The following is a 21,310-nucleotide window of genomic DNA, read 5'->3' on the forward strand; positions in this document are numbered from 1 at the left end:
ATGATTCTGGATAAATTTCATTGCGAGTTTTTCAAAGTTTATCGCGCTTTTTTATTCGCGATGGTTACGAGTCCAAATTCAATGAACAAACATTTCTATCACTTTGAAGTGATTTTCTTATTCATCCATTGGGACTGGGAGGGTAATTTTTCATTTTTGAATGTCAACGGCCATATCACGTAGAACGCACCTGGTCTCGTCAGCTCCCAGAAGTTAAGTTACGTCGAGTCCCGTTAGTACTTGGAAGGGTGACCGCTTGGGAATACGGGATGTCGTTGGCGATGAATATTTTGTTTTCAATAACAAATTTCTTGAAATTTTTTTTTCAATCACGATGGTTACCAGTCCAAATTCGTAGATAAAACATTTCAATGCCTTAGAGATAGGTTCAATTCATCTATAAGAATGATTCTGGATCAATTCCATTGAGAGTTTTTCAAAGTTTATCGCGTTTTTTAATCGCGATGGTTACCAGTCCAAATTCGTAGATCAAAAATATCAATGGCATAGAGATAGGTTCAATTCATCTATTTGAATGATTCTGGATAAATTTCATTGCGAGTTTTTCAAAGTTTATCGCGCTTTTTTATTCGCGATGGTTACGAGTCCAAATTCAATGAACAAACATTTCTATCACTTTGAAGTGATTTTCTTATTCATCCATTGGGACTGGGAGGGTAATTTTTCATTTTTGAATGTCAACGGCCATATCACGTAGAACGCACCTGGTCTCGTCAGCTCCCAGAAGTTAAGTTACGTCGAGTCCCGTTAGTACTTGGAAGGGTGACCGCTTGGGAATACGGGATGTCGTTGGCGATGAATAGTTTGTTTTCAATAACAAATTTCTTGAAATTTTTTTCAATCACGATGGTTACCAGTCCAAATTCGTAGATCAAAAATATCAATGGCATAGAGATAGGTTCAATTCATCTATAGGAATGATTCTGGATAAATTTCATTGCGAGTTTTTCAAAGTTTATCGCGCTTTTTTATTCGCGATGGTTACGAGTCCAAATTCAATGAACAAACATTTCTATCACTTTGAAGTGATTTTCTTATTCATCCATTGGGACTGGGAGGGTAATTTTTCATTTTTGAATGTCAACGGCCATATCACGTAGAACGCACCTGGTCTCGTCAGCTCCCAGAAGTTAAGTTACGTCGAGTCCCGTTAGTACTTGGAAGGGTGACCGCTTGGGAATACGGGATGTCGTTGGCGATGAATATTTTGTTTTCAATAACAAATTTCTTGAAATTTTTTTTTCAATCACGATGGTTACCAGTCCAAATTCGTAGATAAAACATTTCAATGCCTTAGAGATAGGTTCAATTCATCTATAAGAATGATTCTGGATCAATTCCATTGAGAGTTTTTCAAAGTTTATCGCGTTTTTTAATCGCGATGGTTACCAGTCCAAATTCGTAGATCAAAAATATCAATGGCATAGAGATAGGTTCAATTCATCTATTTGAATGATTCTGGATAAATTTCATTGCGAGTTTTTCAAAGTTTATCGCGCTTTTTTATTCGCGATGGTTACGAGTCCAAATTCAATGAACAAACATTTCTATCACTTTGAAGTGATTTTCTTATTCATCCATTGGGACTGGGAGGGTAATTTTTCATTTTTGAATGTCAACGGCCATATCACGTAGAACGCACCTGGTCTCGTCAGCTCCCAGAAGTTAAGTTACGTCGAGTCCCGTTAGTACTTGGAAGGGTGACCGCTTGGGAATACGGGATGTCGTTGGCGATGAATAGTTTGTTTTCAATAACAAATTTCTTGAAATTTTTTTTCTCAATCACGATGGTTACCAGTCCAAATTCGTAGATAAAACATTTCAATGCCTTAGAGATAGGTTCAATTCATCTATAAGAATGATTCTGTATCAATTCCATTGAGAGTTTTTCAAAGTTTATCGCGTTTTTTAATCGCGATGATTACCAGTCCAAATTCGTAGATCAAAAATATCAATGGCATAGAGATAGGTTCAATTCATCTATTTGAATGATTCTGGATAAATTTCATTGCGAGTTTTTCAAAGTTTATCGCGCTTTTTTATTCGCGATGGTTACGAGTCCAAATTCAATGAACAAACATTTCTATCACTTTGAAGTGATTTTCTTATTCATCCATTGGGACTGGGAGGGTAATTTTTCATTTTTGAATGTCAACGGCCATATCACGTAGAACGCACCTGGTCTCGTCAGCTCCCAGAAGTTAAGTTACGTCGAGTCCCGTTAGTACTTGGAAGGGTGACCGCTTGGGAATACGGGATGTCGTTGGCGATGAATAGTTTGTTTTCAATAACAAATTTCTTGAAATTTTTTTCAATCACGATGGTTACCAGTCCAAATTCGTAGATAAAAAATATCAATGGCATAGAGATAGGTTCAATTCATCTATAGGAATGATTCTGGATAAATTTCATTGCGAGTTTTTCAAAGTTTATCGCGCTTTTTTATTCGCGATGGTTACGAGTCCAAATTCAATGAACAAACATTTCTATCACTTTGAAGTGATTTTCTTATTCATCCATTGGGACTGGGAGGGTAATTTTTCATTTTTGAATGTCAACGGCCATATCACGTAGAACGCACCTGGTCTCGTCAGCTCCCAGAAGTTAAGTTACGTCGAGTCCCGTTAGTACTTGGAAGGGTGACCGCTTGGGAATACGGGATGTCGTTGGCGATGAATATTTTGTTTTCAATAACAAATTTCTTGAAATTTTTTTTTCAATCACGATGGTTACCAGTCCAAATTCGTAGATAAAACATTTCAATGCCTTAGAGATAGGTTCAATTCATCTATAAGAATGATTCTGGATCAATTCCATTGAGAGTTTTTCAAAGTTTATCGCGTTTTTTAATCGCGATGGTTACCAGTCCAAATTCGTAGATCAAAAATATCAATGGCATAGAGATAGGTTCAATTCATCTATTTGAATGATTCTGGATAAATTTCATTGCGAGTTTTTCAAAGTTTATCGCGCTTTTTTATTCGCGATGGTTACGAGTCCAAATTCAATGAACAAACATTTCTATCACTTTGAAGTGATTTTCTTATTCATCCATTGGGACTGGGAGGGTAATTTTTCATTTTTGAATGTCAACGGCCATATCACGTAGAACGCACCTGGTCTCGTCAGCTCCCAGAAGTTAAGTTACGTCGAGTCCCGTTAGTACTTGGAAGGGTGACCGCTTGGGAATACGGGATGTCGTTGGCGATGAATAGTTTGTTTTCAATAACAAATTTCTTGAAATTTTTTTTCTCAATCACGATGGTTACCAGTCCAAATTCGTAGATAAAACATTTCAATGCCTTAGAGATAGGTTCAATTCATCTATAAGAATGATTCTGTATCAATTCCATTGAGAGTTTTTCAAAGTTTATCGCGTTTTTTAATCGCGATGATTACCAGTCCAAATTCGTAGATCAAAAATATCAATGGCATAGAGATAGGTTCAATTCATCTATTTGAATGATTCTGGATAAATTTCATTGCGAGTTTTTCAAAGTTTATCGCGCTTTTTTATTCGCGATGGTTACGAGTCCAAATTCAATGAACAAACATTTCTATCACTTTGAAGTGATTTTCTTATTCATCCATTGGGACTGGGAGGGTAATTTTTCATTTTTGAATGTCAACGGCCATATCACGTAGAACGCACCTGGTCTCGTCAGCTCCCAGAAGTTAAGTTACGTCGAGTCCCGTTAGTACTTGGAAGGGTGACCGCTTGGGAATACGGGATGTCGTTGGCGATGAATATTTTGTTTTCAATAACAAATTTCTTGAATTTTTTTTTTCAATCACGATGGTAACCAGTCCAAATTCGTAGATAAAACATTTCAATGCCTTAGAGATAGGTTCAATTCATCTATAAGAATGATTCTGGATCAATTCCATTGAGAGTTTTTCAAAGTTTATCGCGTTTTTTAATCGCGATGGTTACCAGTCCAAATTCGTAGATCAAAAATATCAATGGCATAGAGATAGGTTCAATTCATCTATTTGAATGATTCTGGATAAATTTCATTGCGAGTTTTTCAAAGTTTATCGCGCTTTTTTATTCGCGATGGTTACGAGTCCAAATTCAATGAACAAACATTTCTATCACTTTGAAGTGATTTTCTTATTCATCCATTGGGACTGGGAGGGTAATTTTTCATTTTTGAATGTCAACGGCCATATCACGTAGAACGCACCTGGTCTCGTCAGCTCCCAGAAGTTAAGTTACGTCGAGTCCCGTTAGTACTTGGAAGGGTGACCGCTTGGGAATACGGGATGTCGTTGGCGATGAATAGTTTGTTTTCAATAACAAATTTCTTGAAATTTTTTTTCTCAATCACGATGGTTACCAGTCCAAATTCGTAGATAAAACATTTCAATGCCTTAGAGATAGGTTCAATTCATCTATAAGAATGATTCTGTATCAATTCCATTGAGAGTTTTTCAAAGTTTATCGCGTTTTTTAATCGCGATGATTACCAGTCCAAATTCGTAGATCAAAAATATCAATGGCATAGAGATAGGTTCAATTCATCTATTTGAATGATTCTGGATAAATTTCATTGCGAGTTTTTCAAAGTTTATCGCGCTTTTTTATTCGCGATGGTTACGAGTCCAAATTCAATGAACAAACATTTCTATCACTTTGAAGTGATTTTCTTATTCATCCATTGGGACTGGGAGGGTAATTTTTCATTTTTGAATGTCAACGGCCATATCACGTAGAACGCACCTGGTCTCGTCAGCTCCCAGAAGTTAAGTTACGTCGAGTCCCGTTAGTACTTGGAAGGGTGACCGCTTGGGAATACGGGATGTCGTTGGCGATGAATAGTTTGTTTTCAATAACAAATTTCTTGAAATTTTTTTTCAATCACGATGGTTACCAGTCCAAATTCGTAGATCAAAAATATCAATGGCATAGAGATAGGTTCAATTCATCTATAGGAATGATTCTGGATAAATTTCATTGCGAGTTTTTCAAAGTTTATCGCGCTTTTTTATTCGCGATGGTTACGAGTCCAAATTCAATGAACAAACATTTCTATCACTTTGAAGTGATTTTCTATTCATCCATTGGGACTGGGAGGGTAATTTTTCATTTTTGAATGTCAACGGCCATATCACGTAGAACGCACCTGGTCTCGTCAGCTCCCAGAAGTTAAGTTACGTCGAGTCCCGTTAGTACTTGGAAGGGTGACCGCTTGGGAATACGGGATGTCGTTGGCGATGAATAGTTTGTTTTCAATAACAAATTTCTCGAAATTTTTTTTCTCAATCACGATGGTTACCAGTCCAAATTCGTAGATAAAACATTTCAATGCCTTAGAGATAGGTTCAATTCATCTATAAGAATGATTCTGTATCAATTCCATTGAGAGTTTTTCAAAGTTTATCGCGTTTTTTAATCGCGATGATTACCAGTCCAAATTCGTAGATCAAAAATATCAATGGCATAGAGATAGGTTCAATTCATCTATTTGAATGATTCTGGATAAATTTCATTGCGAGTTTTTCAAAGTTTATCGCGCTTTTTTATTCGCGATGGTTACGAGTCCAAATTCAATGAACAAACATTTCTATCACTTTGAAGTGATTTTCTTATTCATCCATTGGGACTGGGAGGGTAATTTTTCATTTTTGAATGTCAACGGCCATATCACGTAGAACGCACCTGGTCTCGTCAGCTCCCAGAAGTTAAGTTACGTCGAGTCCCGTTAGTACTTGGAAGGGTGACCGCTTGGGAATACGGGATGTCGTTGGCGATGAATATTTTGTTTTCAATAACAAATTTCTTGAATTTTTTTTTTCAATCACGATGGTTACCAGTCCAAATTCGTAGATAAAACATTTCAATGCCTTAGAGATAGGTTCAATTCATCTATAAGAATGATTCTGGATCAATTCCATTGAGAGTTTTTCAAAGTTTATCGCGTTTTTTAATCGCGATGGTTACCAGTCCAAATTCGTAGATCAAAAATATCAATGGCATAGAGATAGGTTCAATTCATCTATTTGAATGATTCTGGATAAATTTCATTGCGAGTTTTTCAAAGTTTATCGCGCTTTTTTATTCGCGATGGTTACGAGTCCAAATTCAATGAACAAACATTTCTATCACTTTGAAGTGATTTTCTTATTCATCCATTGGGACTGGGAGGGTAATTTTTCATTTTTGAATGTCAACGGCCATATCACGTAGAACGCACCTGGTCTCGTCAGCTCCCAGAAGTTAAGTTACGTCGAGTCCCGTTAGTACTTGGAAGGGTGACCGCTTGGGAATACGGGATGTCGTTGGCGATGAATAGTTTGTTTTCAATAACAAATTTCTTGAAATTTTTTTTCAATCACGATGGTTACCAGTCCAAATTCGTAGATCAAAAATATCAATGGCATAGAGATAGGTTCAATTCATCTATAGGAATGATTCTGGATAAATTTCATTGCGAGTTTTTCAAAGTTTATCGCGTTTTTTAATCGCGATGGTTACGAGTCCAAATTCAATGAACAAACATTTCTATCACTTTGAAGTGATTTTCTATTCATCCATTGGGACTGGGAGGGTAATTTTTCATTTTTGAATGTCAACGGCCATATCACGTAGAACGCACCTGGTCTCGTCAGCTCCCAGAAGTTAAGTTACGTCGAGTCCCGTTAGTACTCGGAAGGGTGACCGCTTGGGAATACGGGATGTCGTTGGCGATGAATAGTTTGTTTTCAATAACAAATTTCTTGAAATTTTTTTTCTCAATCACGATGGTTACCAGTCCAAATTCGTAGATAAAACATTTCAATGCCTTAGAGATAGGTTCAATTCATCTATAAGAATGATTCTGTATCAATTCCATTGAGAGTTTTTCAAAGTTTATCGCGTTTTTTAATCGCGATGATTACCAGTCCAAATTCGTAGATCAAAAATATCAATGGCATAGAGATAGGTTCAATTCATCTATTTGAATGATTCTGGATAAATTTCATTGCGAGTTTTTCAAAGTTTATCGCGCTTTTTTATTCGCGATGGTTACGAGTCCAAATTCAATGAACAAACATTTCTATCACTTTGAAGTGATTTTCTTATTCATCCATTGGGACTGGGAGGGTAATTTTTCATTTTTGAATGTCAACGGCCATATCACGTAGAACGCACCTGGTCTCGTCAGCTCCCAGAAGTTAAGTTACGTCGAGTCCCGTTAGTACTCGGAAGGGTGACCGCTTGGGAATACGGGATGTCGTTGGCGATGAATAGTTTGTTTTCAATAACAAATTTCTTGAAATTTTTTTTCAATCACGATGGTTACCAGTCCAAATTCGTAGATCAAAAATATCAATGGCATAGAGATAGGTTCAATTCATCTATAGGAATGATTCTGGATAAATTTCATTGCGAGTTTTTCAAAGTTTATCGCGCTTTTTTATTCGCGATGGTTACGAGTCCAAATTCAATGAACAAACATTTCTATCACTTTGAAGTGATTTTCTATTCATCCATTGGGACTGGGAGGGTAATTTTTCATTTTTGAATGTCAACGGCCATATCACGTAGAACGCACCTGGTCTCGTCAGCTCCCAGAAGTTAAGTTACGTCGAGTCCCGTTAGTACTTGGAAGGGTGACCGCTTGGGAATACGGGATGTCGTTGGCGATGAATAGTTTGTTTTCAATAACAAATTTCTTGAAATTTTTTTTCTCAATCACGATGGTTACCAGTCCAAATTCGTAGATAAAACATTTCAATGCCTTAGAGATAGGTTCAATTCATCTATAAGAATGATTCTGTATCAATTCCATTGAGAGTTTTTCAAAGTTTATCGCGTTTTTTAATCGCGATGATTACCAGTCCAAATTCGTAGATCAAAAATATCAATGGCATAGAGATAGGTTCAATTCATCTATTTGAATGATTCTGGATAAATTTCATTGCGAGTTTTTCAAAGTTTATCGCGCTTTTTTATTCGCGATGGTTACGAGTCCAAATTCAATGAACAAACATTTCTATCACTTTGAAGTGATTTTCTTATTCATCCATTGGGACTGGGAGGGTAATTTTTCATTTTTGAATGTCAACGGCCATATCACGTAGAACGCACCTGGTCTCGTCAGCTCCCAGAAGTTAAGTTACGTCGAGTCCCGTTAGTACTTGGAAGGGTGACCGCTTGGGAATACGGGATGTCGTTGGCGATGAATATTTTGTTTTCAATAACAAATTTCTTGAATTTTTTTTTTCAATCACGATGGTTACCAGTCCAAATTCGTAGATAAAACATTTCAATGCCTTAGAGATAGGTTCAATTCATCTATGAGAATGATTCTGGATCAATTCCATTGAGAGTTTTTCAAAGTTTATCACGTTTTTTAATCGCGATGGTTACCAGTCCAAATTCGTAGATCAAAAATATCAATGGCATAGAGATAGGTTCAATTCATCTATAGGAATGATTCTGGATAAATTTCATTGCGAGTTTTTCAAAGTTTATCGCGCTTTTTTATTCGCGATGGTTACGAGTCCAAATTCAATGAACAAACATTTCTATCACTTTGAAGTGATTTTCTTATTCATCCATTGGGACTGGGAGGGTAATTTTTCATTTTTGAATGTCAACGGCCATATCACGTAGAACGCACCTGGTCTCGTCAGCTCCCAGAAGTTAAGTTACGTCGAGTCCCGTTAGTACTTGGAAGGGTGACCGCTTGGGAATACGGGATGTCGTTGGCGATGAATATTTTGTTTTCAATAACAAATTTCTTGAAATTTTTTTTTCAGTCACGATGGTTACCAGTCCAAATTCGTAGATAAAACATTTCAATGCCTTAGAGATAGGTTCAATTCATCTATAAGAATGATTCTGGATCAATTCCATTGAGAGTTTTTCAAAGTTTATCGCGTTTTTTAATCGCGATGGTTACCAGTCCAAATTCGTAGATCAAAAATATCAATGGCATAGAGATAGGTTCAATTCATCTATAGGAATGATTCTGGATAAATTTCATTGCGAGTTTTTCAAAGTTTATCGCGCTTTTTTATTCGCGATGGTTACGAGTCCAAATTCAATGAACAAACATTTCTATCACTTTGAAGTGATTTTCTTATTCATCCATTGGGACTGGGAGGGTAATTTTTCATTTTTGAATGTCAACGGCCATATCACGTAGAACGCACCTGGTCTCGTCAGCTCCCAGAAGTTAAGTTACGTCGAGTCCCGTTAGTACTTGGAAGGGTGACCGCTTGGGAATACGGGATGTCGTTGGCGATGAATATTTGTTTTCAATAACAAATTTCTTGAAATTTTTTTTTCAGTCACGATGGTTACCAGTCCAAATTCGTAGATAAAACATTTCAATGCCTTAGAGATAGGTTCAATTCATCTATAAGAATGATTCTGGATCAATTCCATTGAGAGTTTTTCAAAGTTTATCGCGTTTTTTAATCGCGATGGTTACCAGTCCAAATTCGTAGATCAAAAATATCAATGGCATAGAGATAGGTTCAATTCATCTATTTGAATGATTCTGGATAAATTTCATTGCGAGTTTTTCAAAGTTTATCGCGCTTTTTTATTCGCGATGGTTACGAGTCCAAATTCAATGAACAAACATTTCTATCACTTTGAAGTGATTTTCTTATTCATCCATTGGGACTGGGAGGGTAATTTTTCATTTTTGAATGTCAACGGCCATATCACGTAGAACGCACCTGGTCTCGTCAGCTCCCAGAAGTTAAGTTACGTCGAGTCCCGTTAGTACTTGGAAGGGTGACCGCTTGGGAATACGGGATGTCGTTGGCGATGAATATTTTGTTTTCAATAACAAATTTCTTGAAATTTTTTTTTCAATCACGATGGTTACCAGTCCAAATTCGTAGATAAAACATTTCAATGCCTTAGAGATAGGTTCAATTCATCTATAAGAATGATTCTGGATCAATTCCATTGAGAGTTTTTCAAAGTTTATCGCGTTTTTTAATCGCGATGGTTACCAGTCCAAATTCGTAGATCAAAAATATCAATGGCATAGAGATAGGTTCAATTCATCTATTTGAATGATTCTGGATAAATTTCATTGCGAGTTTTTCAAAGTTTATCGCGCTTTTTTATTCGCGATGGTTACGAGTCCAAATTCAATGAACAAACATTTCTATCACTTTGAAGTGATTTTCTTATTCATCCATTGGGACTGGGAGGGTAATTTTTCATTTTTGAATGTCAACGGCCATATCACGTAGAACGCACCTGGTCTCGTCAGCTCCCAGAAGTTAAGTTACGTCGAGTCCCGTTAGTACTTGGAAGGGTGACCGCTTGGGAATACGGGATGTCGTTGGCGATGAATATTTTGTTTTCAATAACAAATTTCTTGAAATTTTTTTTTCAATCACGATGGTTACCAGTCCAAATTCGTAGATAAAACATTTCAATGCCTTAGAGATAGGTTCAATTCATCTATAAGAATGATTCTGGATCAATTCCATTGAGAGTTTTTCAAAGTTTATCGCGTTTTTTAATCGCGATGGTTACCAGTCCAAATTCGTAGATCAAAAATATCAATGGCATAGAGATAGGTTCAATTCATCTATTTGAATGATTCTGGATAAATTTCATTGCGAGTTTTTCAAAGTTTATCGCGCTTTTTTATTCGCGATGGTTACGAGTCCAAATTCAATGAACAAACATTTCTATCACTTTGAAGTGATTTTCTTATTCATCCATTGGGAATGGGAGGGTAATTTTTCATTTTTGAATGTCAACGGCCATATCACGTAGAACGCACCTGGTCTCGTCAGCTCCCAGAAGTTAAGTTACGTCGAGTCCCGTTAGTACTTGGAAGGGTGACCGCTTGGGAATACGGGATGTCGTTGGCGATGAATATTTTGTTTTCAATAACAAATTTCTTGAAATTTTTTTTTCAGTCACGATGGTTACCAGTCCAAATTCGTAGATAAAACATTTCAATGCCTTAGAGATAGGTTCAATTCATCTATAAGAATGATTCTGGATCAATTCCATTGAGAGTTTTTCAAAGTTTATCGCGTTTTTTAATCGCGATGGTTACCAGTCCAAATTCGTAGATCAAAAATATCAATGGCATAGAGATAGGTTCAATTCATCTATAGGAATGATTCTGGATAAATTTCATTGCGAGTTTTTCAAAGTTTATCGCGCTTTTTTATTCGCGATGGTTACGAGTCCAAATTCAATGAACAAACATTTCTATCACTTTGAAGTGATTTTCTTATTCATCCATTGGGACTGGGAGGGTAATTTTTCATTTTTGAATGTCAACGGCCATATCACGTAGAACGCACCTGGTCTCGTCAGCTCCCAGAAGTTAAGTTACGTCGAGTCCCGTTAGTACTTGGAAGGGTGACCGCTTGGGAATACGGGATGTCGTTGGCGATGAATATTTGTTTTCAATAACAAATTTCTTGAAATTTTTTTTTCAGTCACGATGGTTACCAGTCCAAATTCGTAGATAAAACATTTCAATGCCTTAGAGATAGGTTCAATTCATCTATAAGAATGATTCTGGATCAATTCCATTGAGAGTTTTTCAAAGTTTATCGCGTTTTTTAATCGCGATGGTTACCAGTCCAAATTCGTAGATCAAAAATATCAATGGCATAGAGATAGGTTCAATTCATCTATTTGAATGATTCTGGATAAATTTCATTGCGAGTTTTTCAAAGTTTATCGCGCTTTTTTATTCGCGATGGTTACGAGTCCAAATTCAATGAACAAACATTTCTATCACTTTGAAGTGATTTTCTTATTCATCCATTGGGACTGGGAGGGTAATTTTTCATTTTTGAATGTCAACGGCCATATCACGTAGAACGCACCTGGTCTCGTCAGCTCCCAGAAGTTAAGTTACGTCGAGTCCCGTTAGTACTTGGAAGGGTGACCGCTTGGGAATACGGGATGTCGTTGGCGATGAATATTTGTTTTCAATAACAAATTTCTTGAAATTTTTTTTTCAGTCACGATGGTTACCAGTCCAAATTCGTAGATAAAACATTTCAATGCCTTAGAGATAGGTTCAATTCATCTATAAGAATGATTCTGGATCAATTCCATTGAGAGTTTTTCAAAGTTTATCGCGTTTTTTAATCGCGATGGTTACCAGTCCAAATTCGTAGATCAAAAATATCAATGGCATAGAGATAGGTTCAATTCATCTATTTGAATGATTCTGGATAAATTTCATTGCGAGTTTTTCAAAGTTTATCGCGCTTTTTTATTCGCGATGGTTACGAGTCCAAATTCAATGAACAAACATTTCTATCACTTTGAAGTGATTTTCTTATTCATCCATTGGGACTGGGAGGGTAATTTTTCATTTTTGAATGTCAACGGCCATATCACGTAGAACGCACCTGGTCTCGTCAGCTCCCAGAAGTTAAGTTACGTCGAGTCCCGTTAGTACTTGGAAGGGTGACCGCTTGGGAATACGGGATGTCGTTGGCGATGAATATTTTGTTTTCAATAACAAATTTCTTGAAATTTTTTTTTCAATCACGATGGTTACCAGTCCAAATTCGTAGATAAAACATTTCAATGCCTTAGAGATAGGTTCAATTCATCTATAAGAATGATTCTGGATCAATTCCATTGAGAGTTTTTCAAAGTTTATCGCGTTTTTTAATCGCGATGGTTACCAGTCCAAATTCGTAGATCAAAAATATCAATGGCATAGAGATAGGTTCAATTCATCTATTTGAATGATTCTGGATAAATTTCATTGCGAGTTTTTCAAAGTTTATCGCGCTTTTTTATTCGCGATGGTTACGAGTCCAAATTCAATGAACAAACATTTCTATCACTTTGAAGTGATTTTCTTATTCATCCATTGGGACTGGGAGGGTAATTTTTCATTTTTGAATGTCAACGGCCATATCACGTAGAACGCACCTGGTCTCGTCAGCTCCCAGAAGTTAAGTTACGTCCAGTCCCGTTAGTACTTGGAAGGGTGACCGCTTGGGAATACGGGATGTCGTTGGCGATGAATATTTTGTTTTCAATAACAAATTTCTTGAAATTTTTTTTTCAATCACGATGGTTACCAGTCCAAATTCGTAGATAAAACATTTCAATGCCTTAGAGATAGGTTCAATTCATCTATAAGAATGATTCTGGATCAATTCCATTGAGAGTTTTTCAAAGTTTATCGCGTTTTTTAATCGCGATGGTTACCAGTCCAAATTCGTAGATCAAAAATATCAATGGCATAGAGATAGGTTCAATTCATCTATTTGAATGATTCTGGATAAATTTCATTGCGAGTTTTTCAAAGTTTATCGCGCTTTTTTATTCGCGATGGTTACGAGTCCAAATTCAATGAACAAACATTTCTATCACTTTGAAGTGATTTTCTTATTCATCCATTGGGAATGGGAGGGTAATTTTTCATTTTTGAATGTCAACGGCCATATCACGTAGAACGCACCTGGTCTCGTCAGCTCACAGAAGTTAAGTTACGTCGAGTCCCGTTAGTACTTGGAAGGGTGACCGCTTGGGAATACGGGATGTCGTTGGCGATGAATAGTTTGTTTTCAATAACAAATTTCTTGAAATTTTTTTTCAATCACGATGGTTACCAGTCCAAATTCGTAGATCAAAAATATCAATGGCATAGAGATAGGTTCAATTCATCTATAGGAATGATTCTGGATAAATTTCATTGCGAGTTTTTCAAAGTTTATCGCGTTTTTTAATCGCGATGGTTACCAGTCCAAATTCGTAGATCAAAAATATCAATGGCATAGAGATAGGTTCAATTCATCTATTTGAATGATTCTGGATAAATTTCATTGCGAGTTTTTCAAAGTTTATCGCGCTTTTTTATTCGCGATGGTTACGAGTCCAAATTCAATGAACAAACATTTCTATCACTTTGAAGTGATTTTCTTATTCATCCATTGGGACTGGGAGGGTAATTTTTCATTTTTGAATGTCAACGGCCATATCACGTAGAACGCACCTGGTCTCGTCAGCTCCCAGAAGTTAAGTTACGTCCAGTCCCGTTAGTACTTGGAAGGGTGACCGCTTGGGAATACGGGATGTCGTTGGCGATGAATATTTTGTTTTCAATAACAAATTTCTTGAAATTTTTTTTTCAATCACGATGGTTACCAGTCCAAATTCGTAGATAAAACATTTCAATGCCTTAGAGATAGGTTCAATTCATCTATAAGAATGATTCTGGATCAATTCCATTGAGAGTTTTTCAAAGTTTATCGCGTTTTTTAATCGCGATGGTTACCAGTCCAAATTCGTAGATCAAAAATATCAATGGCATAGAGATAGGTTCAATTCATCTATTTGAATGATTCTGGATAAATTTCATTGCGAGTTTTTCAAAGTTTATCGCGCTTTTTTATTCGCGATGGTTACGAGTCCAAATTCAATGAACAAACATTTCTATCACTTTGAAGTGATTTTCTTATTCATCCATTGGGAATGGGAGGGTAATTTTTCATTTTTGAATGTCAACGGCCATATCACGTAGAACGCACCTGGTCTCGTCAGCTCACAGAAGTTAAGTTACGTCGAGTCCCGTTAGTACTTGGAAGGGTGACCGCTTGGGAATACGGGATGTCGTTGGCGATGAATAGTTTGTTTTCAATAACAAATTTCTTGAAATTTTTTTTCAATCACGATGGTTACCAGTCCAAATTCGTAGATCAAAAATATCAATGGCATAGAGATAGGTTCAATTCATCTATAGGAATGATTCTGGATAAATTTCATTGCGAGTTTTTCAAAGTTTATCGTGCTTTTTTATTCGCGATGGTTACGAGTCCAAATTCAATGAACAAACATTTCTATCACTTTGAAGTGATTTTCTATTCATCCATTGGGACTGGGAGGGTAATTTTTCATTTTTGAATGTCAACGGCCATATCACGTAGAACACACCTGGTCTCGTCAGCTCCCAGAAGTTAAGTTACGTCGAGTCCCGTTAGTACTTGGAAGGGTGACCGCTTGGGAATACGGGATGTCGTTGGCGATGAATATTTTGTTTTCAATAACAAATTTCTTGAAATTTTTTTTCAATCACGATGGTTACCAGTCCAAATTCGTAGATCAAAAATATCAATGGCATAGAGATAGGTTCAATTCATCTATTTGAATGATTCTGGATAAATTTCATTGCGAGTTTTTCAAAGTTTATCGCGCTTTTTTATTCGCGATGGTTACGAGTCCAAATTCAATGAACAAACATTTCTATCACTTTGAAGTGATTTTCTATTCATCCATTGGGACTGGGAGGGTAATTTTTCATTTTTGAATGTCAACGGCCATATCACGTAGAACGCACCTGGTCTCGTCAGCTCCCAGAAGTTAAGTTACGTCGAGTCCCGTTAGTACTTGGAAGGGTGACCGCTTGGGAATACGGGATGTCGTTTGCGATGAATAGTTTGTTTTCAATAACAAATTTCTTGAAATTTTTTTTTCAATCACGATGGTTACCAGTCCAAATTCGTAGATAAAACATTTCAATGCCTTAGAGATAGGTTCAATTCATCTATAAGAATGATTCTGGATCAATTCCATTGAGAGTTTTTCAAAGTTTATCGCGTTTTTTAATCGCGATGGTTACCAGTCCAAATTCGTAGATCAAAAATATCAATGGCATAGAGATAGGTTCAATTCATCTATTTGAATGATTCTGGATAAATTTCATTGCGAGTTTTTCAAAGTTTATCGCGCTTTTTTATTCGCGATGGTTACGAGTCCAAATTCAATGAACAAACATTTCTATCACTTTGAAGTGATTTTCTATTCATCCATTGGGACTGGGAGGGTAATTTTTCATTTTTGAATGTCAACGGCCATATCACGTAGAACGCACCTGGTCTCGTCAGCTCCCAGAAGTTAAGTTACGTCGAGTCCCGTTAGTACTTGGAAGGGTGACCGCTTGGGAATACGGGATGTCGTTGGCGATGAATATTTTGTTTTCAATAACAAATTTCTTGAAATTGTTTTTCAATCACGATGGTTACCAGTCCAAATTCGTAGATCAAAAATATCAATGGCATAGAGATAGTTTCAATTCATCTATTTGAATGATTCTGGATAAATTTCATTGCGAGTTTTTCAAAGTTTATCGCGCTTTTTTATTCGCGATGGTTACGAGTCCAAATTCAATGAACAAACATTTCTATCACTTTGAAGTGATTTTCTATTCATCCATTGGGACTGGGAGGGTAATTTTTCATTTTTGAATGTCAACGGCCATATCACGTAGAACGCACCTGGTCTCGTCAGCTCCCAGAAGTTAAGTTACGTCGAGTCCCGTTAGTACTTGGAAGGGTGACCGCTTGGGAATACGGGATGTCGTTTGCGATGAATAGTTTGTTTTCAATAACAAATTTCTTGAAATTTTTTTTTCAATCACGATGGTTACCAGTCCAAATTCGTAGATAAAACATTTCAATGCCTTAGAGATAGGTTCAATTCATCTATAAGAATGATTCTGGATCAATTCCATTGAGAGTTTTTCAAAGTTTATCGCGTTTTTTAATCGCGATGGTTACCAGTCCAAATTCGTAGATCAAAAATATCAATGGCATAGAGATAGGTTCAATTCATCTATTTGAATGATTCTGGATAAATTTCATTGCGAGTTTTTCAAAGTTTATCGCGCTTTTTTATTCGCGATGGTTACGAGTCCAAATTCAATGAACAAACATTTCTATCACTTTGAAGTGATTTTCTATTCATCCATTGGGACTGGGAGGGTAATTTTTCATTTTTGAATGTCAACGGCCATATCACGTAGAACGCACCTGGTCTCGTCAGCTCCCAGAAGTTAAGTTACGTCGAGTCCCGTTAGTACTTGGAAGGGTGACCGCTTGGGAATACGGGATGTCGTTGGCGATGAATATTTTGTTTTCAATAACAAATTTCTTGAAATTGTTTTTCAATCACGATGGTTACCAGTCCAAATTCGTAGATCAAAAATATCAATGGCATAGAGATAGTTTCAATTCATCTATTTGAATGATTCTGGATAAATTTCATTGCGAGTTTTTCAAAGTTTATCGCGCTTTTTTATTCGCGATGGTTACGAGTCCAAATTCAATGAACAAACATTTCTATCACTTTGAAGTGATTTTCTATTCATCCATTGGGACTGGGAGGGTAATTTTTCATTTTTGAATGTCAACGGCCATATCACGTAGAACGCACCTGGTCTCGTCAGCTCCCAGAAGTTAAGTTACGTCGAGTCCCGTTAGTACTTGGAAGGGTGACCGCTTGGGAATACGGGATGTCGTTGGCGATGAATATTTTGTTTTCAATAACAAATTTCTTGAAATTGTTTTTCAATCACGATGGTTACCAGTCCAAATTCGTAGATCAAAAATATCAATGGCATAGAGATAGTTTCAATTCATCTATTTGAATGATTCTGGATAAATTTCATTGCGAGTTTTTCAAAGTTTATCGCGCTTTTTTATTCGCGATGGTTACGAGTCCAAATTCAATGAACAAACATTTCTATCACTTTGAAGTGATTTTCTATTCATCCATTGGGACTGGGAGGGTAATTTTTCATTTTTGAATGTCAACGGCCATATCACGTAGAACGCACCTGGTCTCGTCAGCTCCCAGAAGTTAAGTTACGTCGAGTCCCGTTAGTACTTGGAAGGGTGACCGCTTGGGAATACGGGATGTCGTTGGCGATGAATATTTTGTTTTCAATAACAAATTTCTTGTAATTTTTTTTCAATCACGATGGTTACCAGTCCAAATTCGTAGATCAAAAATATCAATGGCATAGAGATAGTTTCAATTCATCTATTTGAATGATTCTGGATAAATTTCATTGCGAGTTTTTCAAAGTTTATCGCGCTTTTTTATTCGCGATGGTTACGAGTCCAAATTCAATGAACAAACATTTCTATCACTTTGAAGTGATTTTCTATTCATCCATTGGGACTGGGAGGGTAATTTTTCATTTTTGAATGTCAACGGCCATATCACGTAGAACGCACCTGGTCTCGTCAGCTCCCAGAAGTTAAGTTACGTCGAGTCCCGTTAGTACTTGGAAGGGTGACCGCTTGGGAATACGGGATGTCGTTGGCGATGAATATTTTGTTTTCAATAACAAATTTCTTGAAATTGTTTTTCAATCACGATGGTTACCAGTCCAAATTCGTAGATCAAAAATATCAATGGCATAGAGATAGTTTCAATTCATCTATTTGAATGATTCTGGATAAATTTCATTGCGAGTTTTTCAAAGTTTATCGCGCTTTTTTATTCGCGATGGTTACGAGTCCAAATTCAATGAACAAACATTTCTATCACTTTGAAGTGATTTTCTATTCATCCATTGGGACTGGGAGGGTAATTTTTCATTTTTGAATGTCAACGGCCATATCACGTAGAACGCACCTGGTCTCGTCAGCTCCCAGAAGTTAAGTTACGTCGAGTCCCGTTAGTACTTGGAAGGGTGACCGCTTGGGAATACGGGATGTCGTTGGCGATGAATAGTTTGTTTTCAATAACAAATTTCTTGAAATTTCTTTTTCAATCACGATGGTTACCAGTCCAAATTCGTAGATAAAACATTTCAATGCCTTAGAGATAGGTTCAATTCATCTATAAGAATGATTCTGGATCAATTCCATTGAGAGTTTTTCAAAGTTTATCGCGTTTTTTAATCGCGATGGTTACCAGTCCAAATTCGTAGATCAAAAATATCAATGGCATAGAGATAGGTTCAATTCATCTATTTGAATGATTCTGGATAAATTTCATTGCGAGTTTTTCAAAGTTTATCGCGCTTTTTTATTCGCGATGGTTACGAGTCCAAATTCAATGAACAAACATTTCTATCACTTTGAAGTGATTTTCTATTCATCCATTGGGACTGGGAGGGTAATTTTTCATTTTTGAATGTCAACGGCCATATCACGTAGAACGCACCTGGTCTCGTCAGCTCCCAGAAGTTAAGTTACGTCGAGTCCCGTTAGTACTTGGAAGGGTGACCGCTTGGGAATACGGGATGTCGTTGGCGATGAATAGTTTGTTTTCAATAACAAATTTCTTGAAATTTCTTTTTCAATCACGATGGTTACCAGTCCAAATTCGTAGATAAAACATTTCAATGCCTTAGAGATAGGTTCAATTCATCTATAAGAATGATTCTGGATCAATTCCATTGAGAGTTTTTCAAAGTTTATCGCGTTTTTTAATCGCGATGGTTACCAGTCCAAATTCGTGGATCAAAAATATCAATGGCATAGAGATAGGTTCAATTCATCTATAGGAATGATTCTGGATAAATTTCATTGCGAGTTTTTCAAAGTTTATCGCGCCTTTTTATTCGCGATGGTTACGAGTCCAAATTCAATGAACAAACATTTCTATCACTTTGAAGTGATTTTCTATTCATCCATTGGGACTGGGAGGGTAATTTTTCATTTTTGAATGTCAACGGCCATATCACGTAGAACGCACCTGGTCTCGTCAGCTCCCAGAAGTTAAGTTACGTCGAGTCCCGTTAGTACTTGGAAGGGTGACCGCTTGGGAATACGGGATGTCGTTTGCGATGAATAGTTTGTTTTCAATAACAAATTTCTTGAATTTTTTTTTTCAATCACGATGGTTACCAGTCCAAATTCGTAGATAAAACATTTCAATGCCTTAGAGATAGGTTAAATTCATCTATAAGAATGATTCTGGATCAATTCCATTGAGAGTTTTTCAAAGTTTATCGCGTTTTTTAATCGCGATGGTTACCAGTCCAAATTCGTAGATCAAAAATATCAATGGCATAGAGATAGGTTCAATTCATCTATTTGAATGATTCTGGATAAATTTCATTGCGAGTTTTTCAAAGTTTATCGCGCTTTTTTATTCGCGATGGTTACGAGTCCAAATTCAATGAACAAACATTTCTATCACTTTGAAGTGATTTTCTATTCATCCATTGGGACTGGGAGGGTAATTTTTCATTTTTGAATGTCAACGGCCATATCACGTAGAACGCACCTGGTCTCGTCAGCTCCCAGAAGTTAAGTTACGTCGAGTCCCGTTAGTACTTGGAAGGGTGACCGCTTGGGAATACGGGATGTCGTTGGCGATGAATAGTTTGTTTTCAATAACAAATTTCTTGAAATTTCTTTTTCAATCACGATGGTTACCAGTCCAAATTCGTAGATAAAACATTTCAATGCCTTAGAGATAGGTTCAATTCATCTATAAGAATGATTCTGGATCAATTCCATTGAGAGTTTTTCAAAGTTTATCGCGTTTTTTAATCGCGATGGTTACCAGTCCAAATTCGTAGATCAAAAATATCAATGGCATAGAGATAGGTTCAATTCATCTATTTGAATGATTCTGGATAAATTTCATTGCGAGTTTTTCAAAGTTTATCGCGCTTTTTTATTCGCGATGGTTACGAGTCCAAATTCAATGAACAAACATTTCTATCACTTTGAAGTGATTTTCTATTCATCCATTGGGACTGGGAGGGTAATTTTTCATTTTTGAATGTCAACGGCCATATCACGTAGAACGCACCTGGTCTCGTCAGCTCCCAGAAGTTAAGTTACGTCGAGTCCCGTTAGTACTTGGAAGGGTGACCGCTTGGGAATACGGGATGTCGTTGGCGATGAATAGTTTGTTTTCAATAACAAATTTCTTGAAATTTCTTTTTCAATCACGATGGTTACCAGTCCAAATTCGTAGATAAAACATTTCAATGCCTTAGAGATAGGTTCAATTCATCTATAAGAATGATTCTGGATCAATTCCATTGAGAGTTTTTCAAAGTTTATCGCGTTTTTTAATCGCGATGGTTACCAGTCCAAATTCGTAGATCAAAAATATCAATGGCATAGAGATAGGTTCAATTCATCTATTTGAATGATTCTGGATAAATTTCATTGCGAGTTTTTCAAAGTTTATCGCGCTTTTTTATTCGCGATGGTTACGAGTCCAAATTCAATGAACAAACATTTCTATCACTTTGAAGTGATTTTCTATTCATCCATTGGGACTGGGAGGGTAATTTTTCATTTTTGAATGTCAACGGCCATATCACGTAGAACGCACCTGGTCTCGTCAGCTACCAGAAGTTAAGTTACGTCGAGTCCCGTTAGTACTTGGAAGGGTGACCGCTTGGGAATACGGGATGTCGTTGGCGATGAATAGTTTGTTTTCAATAACAAATTTCTTGAAATTTTTTTTCAATCACGATGGTTACCAGTCCAAATTCGTAGATCAAAAATATCAATGGCATAGAGATAGGTTCAATTCATCTATTTAAATGATTCTGGATAAATTTCATTGCGA

The 21,310-nt window shown here is 36.7% G+C and overlaps 43 pseudogenes; all 43 read left to right on the forward strand.

Moving 5' to 3' along the window:
* Nucleotides 1-162: 162 nt before the first annotated feature.
* On the forward strand, nt 163-281 carry LOC124334687 (annotated as a pseudogene).
* A 416-nt stretch (nt 282-697) lies between these two features.
* LOC124334698 lies at nt 698-816 on the forward strand (annotated as a pseudogene).
* A 284-nt stretch (nt 817-1,100) lies between these two features.
* Nucleotides 1,101-1,219, forward strand: LOC124334710 (annotated as a pseudogene).
* A 416-nt stretch (nt 1,220-1,635) lies between these two features.
* On the forward strand, nt 1,636-1,754 carry LOC124334722 (annotated as a pseudogene).
* Nucleotides 1,755-2,171: 417 nt separating this feature from the next.
* On the forward strand, nt 2,172-2,290 carry LOC124334735 (annotated as a pseudogene).
* A 284-nt stretch (nt 2,291-2,574) lies between these two features.
* On the forward strand, nt 2,575-2,693 carry LOC124334746 (annotated as a pseudogene).
* A 416-nt stretch (nt 2,694-3,109) lies between these two features.
* Nucleotides 3,110-3,228, forward strand: LOC124334758 (annotated as a pseudogene).
* A 417-nt stretch (nt 3,229-3,645) lies between these two features.
* On the forward strand, nt 3,646-3,764 carry LOC124334770 (annotated as a pseudogene).
* Nucleotides 3,765-4,180: 416 nt separating this feature from the next.
* On the forward strand, nt 4,181-4,299 carry LOC124334782 (annotated as a pseudogene).
* A 417-nt stretch (nt 4,300-4,716) lies between these two features.
* Nucleotides 4,717-4,835, forward strand: LOC124334794 (annotated as a pseudogene).
* A 284-nt stretch (nt 4,836-5,119) lies between these two features.
* Nucleotides 5,120-5,238, forward strand: LOC124334805 (annotated as a pseudogene).
* Nucleotides 5,239-5,655: 417 nt separating this feature from the next.
* Nucleotides 5,656-5,774, forward strand: LOC124334817 (annotated as a pseudogene).
* Nucleotides 5,775-6,190: 416 nt separating this feature from the next.
* On the forward strand, nt 6,191-6,309 carry LOC124334828 (annotated as a pseudogene).
* A 283-nt stretch (nt 6,310-6,592) lies between these two features.
* On the forward strand, nt 6,593-6,711 carry LOC124333572 (annotated as a pseudogene).
* A 417-nt stretch (nt 6,712-7,128) lies between these two features.
* LOC124333573 lies at nt 7,129-7,247 on the forward strand (annotated as a pseudogene).
* A 284-nt stretch (nt 7,248-7,531) lies between these two features.
* LOC124334839 lies at nt 7,532-7,650 on the forward strand (annotated as a pseudogene).
* Nucleotides 7,651-8,067: 417 nt separating this feature from the next.
* Nucleotides 8,068-8,186, forward strand: LOC124334851 (annotated as a pseudogene).
* Nucleotides 8,187-8,602: 416 nt separating this feature from the next.
* LOC124334863 lies at nt 8,603-8,721 on the forward strand (annotated as a pseudogene).
* A 416-nt stretch (nt 8,722-9,137) lies between these two features.
* On the forward strand, nt 9,138-9,256 carry LOC124334875 (annotated as a pseudogene).
* Nucleotides 9,257-9,671: 415 nt separating this feature from the next.
* LOC124334887 lies at nt 9,672-9,790 on the forward strand (annotated as a pseudogene).
* A 416-nt stretch (nt 9,791-10,206) lies between these two features.
* Nucleotides 10,207-10,325, forward strand: LOC124334898 (annotated as a pseudogene).
* Nucleotides 10,326-10,741: 416 nt separating this feature from the next.
* LOC124334909 lies at nt 10,742-10,860 on the forward strand (annotated as a pseudogene).
* Nucleotides 10,861-11,276: 416 nt separating this feature from the next.
* LOC124334921 lies at nt 11,277-11,395 on the forward strand (annotated as a pseudogene).
* A 415-nt stretch (nt 11,396-11,810) lies between these two features.
* On the forward strand, nt 11,811-11,929 carry LOC124334932 (annotated as a pseudogene).
* Nucleotides 11,930-12,344: 415 nt separating this feature from the next.
* Nucleotides 12,345-12,463, forward strand: LOC124334944 (annotated as a pseudogene).
* Nucleotides 12,464-12,879: 416 nt separating this feature from the next.
* On the forward strand, nt 12,880-12,998 carry LOC124329599 (annotated as a pseudogene).
* Nucleotides 12,999-13,414: 416 nt separating this feature from the next.
* Nucleotides 13,415-13,533, forward strand: LOC124335474 (annotated as a pseudogene).
* A 415-nt stretch (nt 13,534-13,948) lies between these two features.
* Nucleotides 13,949-14,067, forward strand: LOC124329600 (annotated as a pseudogene).
* A 416-nt stretch (nt 14,068-14,483) lies between these two features.
* On the forward strand, nt 14,484-14,602 carry LOC124335475 (annotated as a pseudogene).
* A 284-nt stretch (nt 14,603-14,886) lies between these two features.
* Nucleotides 14,887-15,005, forward strand: LOC124333495 (annotated as a pseudogene).
* A 284-nt stretch (nt 15,006-15,289) lies between these two features.
* LOC124334369 lies at nt 15,290-15,408 on the forward strand (annotated as a pseudogene).
* A 415-nt stretch (nt 15,409-15,823) lies between these two features.
* LOC124334956 lies at nt 15,824-15,942 on the forward strand (annotated as a pseudogene).
* A 284-nt stretch (nt 15,943-16,226) lies between these two features.
* LOC124334370 lies at nt 16,227-16,345 on the forward strand (annotated as a pseudogene).
* A 415-nt stretch (nt 16,346-16,760) lies between these two features.
* Nucleotides 16,761-16,879, forward strand: LOC124334968 (annotated as a pseudogene).
* A 284-nt stretch (nt 16,880-17,163) lies between these two features.
* LOC124334980 lies at nt 17,164-17,282 on the forward strand (annotated as a pseudogene).
* Nucleotides 17,283-17,566: 284 nt separating this feature from the next.
* LOC124334992 lies at nt 17,567-17,685 on the forward strand (annotated as a pseudogene).
* Nucleotides 17,686-17,969: 284 nt separating this feature from the next.
* LOC124335003 lies at nt 17,970-18,088 on the forward strand (annotated as a pseudogene).
* A 284-nt stretch (nt 18,089-18,372) lies between these two features.
* LOC124335015 lies at nt 18,373-18,491 on the forward strand (annotated as a pseudogene).
* Nucleotides 18,492-18,906: 415 nt separating this feature from the next.
* On the forward strand, nt 18,907-19,025 carry LOC124335026 (annotated as a pseudogene).
* Nucleotides 19,026-19,440: 415 nt separating this feature from the next.
* On the forward strand, nt 19,441-19,559 carry LOC124334371 (annotated as a pseudogene).
* A 415-nt stretch (nt 19,560-19,974) lies between these two features.
* LOC124335038 lies at nt 19,975-20,093 on the forward strand (annotated as a pseudogene).
* Nucleotides 20,094-20,508: 415 nt separating this feature from the next.
* LOC124335050 lies at nt 20,509-20,627 on the forward strand (annotated as a pseudogene).
* Nucleotides 20,628-21,042: 415 nt separating this feature from the next.
* LOC124335123 lies at nt 21,043-21,161 on the forward strand (annotated as a pseudogene).
* The last annotated feature ends 149 nt before the right edge of the window (nt 21,162-21,310 follow it).

The sequence above is a fragment of the Daphnia pulicaria genome, chromosome 3 (assembly GCF_021234035.1).
Source record: "Daphnia pulicaria isolate SC F1-1A chromosome 3, SC_F0-13Bv2, whole genome shotgun sequence".
In the NCBI taxonomy this organism is placed as follows: Eukaryota; Metazoa; Arthropoda; class Branchiopoda; order Diplostraca; family Daphniidae; genus Daphnia; species Daphnia pulicaria.